Source organism: Micromys minutus (assembly GCF_963924665.1).
Source record: "Micromys minutus genome assembly, chromosome: 5".
In the NCBI taxonomy this organism is placed as follows: Eukaryota; Metazoa; Chordata; class Mammalia; order Rodentia; family Muridae; genus Micromys; species Micromys minutus.
The window spans coordinates 19,791,771-19,795,073 of record NC_137974.1 but is presented as its reverse complement, the minus strand read 5'-3'; the positions used below and the strand labels follow the sequence as shown (position 1 = coordinate 19,795,073).

General features: G+C 35.7%; 1 pseudogene across 1 annotated transcript; it reads right to left on the bottom strand.

Moving 5' to 3' along the window:
• Positions 1-1,348: 1,348 nt before the first annotated feature.
• Positions 1,349-1,991, bottom strand: LOC308420987 (high mobility group protein B1-like; annotated as a pseudogene). The gene has a single exon. The product of its transcript is annotated as a high mobility group protein B1-like (transcript).
• Positions 1,992-3,303: the final 1,312 nt, after the last annotated feature.

The following is a 3,303-nucleotide window of genomic DNA, read 5'->3' as shown; positions in this document are numbered from 1 at the left end:
ATTGTGTCTTTAGAGATGACAATATATTTATCCATTTTGTGTGTTTGTGTGTGTGTGTGTGTGTGTGTGTGTGTGTGTGTGTTTGTAGAATGCAGGGAATACAATTAATCAGAGGATTAAAAGGGTGATGGATCCCTTTACTCTGGAGTAAGAGAAATTTTTAAACTATATCCAATCGTCATGAGTTATAAGTACTCATAACTCTTAATCCATCTCTCCAGCTTGCAAAGTTTTTCCTCTTGTATACTCTGGAGATATTTGATCATAAATAACCACTTGCTAATATTTTCTAAATGAAATAAACAATAGTAATATTCATACTAAATAGTTTTGTATTACTTAATTCACAATTTATAAAGGAAGCCAAGTAGGAACACATTGGTTAACTTTTGGAGACTAATAAGTACTAACTTCAGTTATATGAATTCTTTTTAGAAAAGTACTGGTGAGGGGAGGATAATCTTAAGTTAAAATCTCATTCATCTTTTAATGGAATATCTTTCAGTATTATTTAAAATTACATCACTGTATTTTCTTACTTAAAAATACTGCACATTTGGTGGGATGGCTATTCACATTAATAAATTATCATAAAAGAAATTGAAAAGAGAAAGCAGATAGTTTGATTTACAATGCTGAAGCTCCAGTAGGCGAAGGAGCTGCTGTAAAACCTTGAGCAAGGAAAATTTATAAATGCTCACTTCAGGCATCATTTAAAGGTCTGCCCAGTTCCCAAATCCTCTGCAACAGTTACTCAACGGCTGAGTAAGCAACCGTTTTGACAGATTTGAAAGAAGACATAGTTTTCTTTCAAAATTTAAATTCTGACAGGTATAAAATCCTATGATGCAACTCAGGTGTCCTAAATGCTTTTGCATGGAAGAAATCTCCACAGTCATGACGCAGGAAAAACATTGGCATGTAGTGAAACGACTGCTAAGCTAAGTGAAGTAACGTGATGCTCAGTTTTCACAGAAGCATCTATTCTTGCCCTGAGCATACAGACTTTTGAATTCCTATATGTGTGTATAGTATCTCTGACTTAAGATTTCTATATTTTTTCTATAGCTTTTTAAATTACACTTTTTAAAATCCTATCCAATATCTCACTCAGTACATTCAGCTTTACTAGCACTCACTTTAAGGAACTTCCTTTAATTGAATCACTGCCTTATATGAATAAAACTTTCTATTCCTTTAGCCAAAGCAGAGCATCACGTGATTTCTTTTTTTTTTAAACAAATCTTACACAGCCTTACATTTCATTTTTTTTCTTTAAAAGGAGTGAGTTGTGTACAGGGGGGTTAAATGCTTTATATACAAGAAAAAAAACTGTGCTAGAACCATCTTATTCATCATCATCTTCTTCTTCATCTTCATCTTCCTCTACTTCCTCCTCTTCTTCATCCTCTTCATCCTCCTCATCATCCTCTTCCTTCTTTTTCTTGCTCTTTTCAACCTTGACCACCCCCTTTTTCGCTGCATCAGGTTTTCCTTTAGCTCTGTAGGCAGCAATATCCTTCTCATACTTCTCCTTCAGCTTGGCGGCCTTCTTCTCATAGGGCTGCTTGTCATCCCCGGCAGTGTTGTTCCACATCTCCCCTAGTTTCTTTGCGACATCACCAATGGATAAGCCAGGATGCTCACCTTTGATTTTTGGGCGGTACTCAGAACAGAACAAGGAGAAGTCTGAAGGAGTCCTCTTGGGTGCATTGGGGTCCTTGAACTTCTTTTTGGTCTCCCATTTTTGGGGGATGTAGGTTTTCATTTCTCTTTCATAACGAGCCTTGTCAGCCTTTGCCATATCTTCAAATTTCCCCTTTTCTTTAGCAGACATGGTCTTCCACCTCTCTGAGCACTTCTTGGAGAACTCTGAGAAGTTGACAGAAGCATCCGGGTGCTTCTTTTTGTGCTCCTCCCCGGCAGGTTTGCACAAAGAATGCATATGAGGACATCTTGCCTCTCAGCTTCTTAGGATCTCCTTTGCCCATGTTTAGCTGATTTTCCTCCGTGAGGCACAGAGTCGCCCAGTGCCTGCCCGGCTTTCGCTTGCCCTGGCGCTGTCTCTATGGTGCTCAATGTACTGCAATAAGATCACAACAGATGCCATCCTTTGTCACAGCCACCAACATAGCAATTGCATTGTTAATTAATTGTCTCCAGACAGCTATTGAAATGGAATGGGGTAACAAGTTAGACCAAAGGCACAAAGATTCTAGGACAACAGTGACTGATCTAAGCCTTTTTAACTATTCAGACACCGAGAGTCGTTCTTTCTTCACAATTATAGACACAAACTCCTCCACTGAGACATTTTAGATGATTTCAGCATGTTCTTATTAATGTAGACCTTGCAGATTTCTCCCAATCAGCTGCAGAAAAATAACTGAAAAAAAGTAGTCATATGTAGTCACACTTACTAATCTGCATTACAGAGTTGAAATAAATCCCTTAACCATAGAATTCAAGTGAAGTTCCCTAGAACTACAGTTGCATTGTACATGGATCCCTCCAAAAATCCAAAAATAAAGGATAAGTTGACTTTTTGTTAGAAACTATAAAGCATTTTACATAGGAGAGACAGAATCACATGAGAGGCATTCGATTTTGACTTTTTTTCCCCCTAAATTTTATCATGAAGGAAATGCTACAATACAATGTCTGCCTATGTGTGGACTCTGCTTATATTTTCTTACCAAGTGAGCAAAGCTTTAGGAATTTGATCCAAGTAAGGCATTTTCAGTCTCTGGTCATTGCAGCTATTCCTGAAATGTTGCTACTTTTAATTTCCTTTGACACTTTGCTTGTCCTTTGCCAACTTTGCACATTTGAACCTGCACATCATTAGATAAACTGCCAGTATTAATATTCTATATTTATTTGCTATAAATTTTTGCATAAGTAGTAGATTGTAACTCAAACTGATTTTTGTGTTTAAAGATATGGAAGAAGTAATAAAAATAGTATGTGTAATATACATTTAAAAAGTTAGTGTTTCCATAAATTCTAGAAGAATTAATATATTATGTGAATGACTTTGAAAGTTGTACTCTCTAAAAAAGTATTATAATTATTTTCTTTTCTTCAAGACTTACTTCTTCTTTTGAAATGTAATTCTGTCTTGAAAGTATCAATCGTATTCTGAATAATCTTGTCTGCCATCATTTGACCACTTCATAATTCATTTCTTGATCAGAGTCTTTTTTATCAGAACAATCCTATGTGATTCAAAATATAGTACTTTCTTAGAAATGAATTAAAATTGATAGATGAAGAACAAATTCTTTTGAGTTACTATTAATT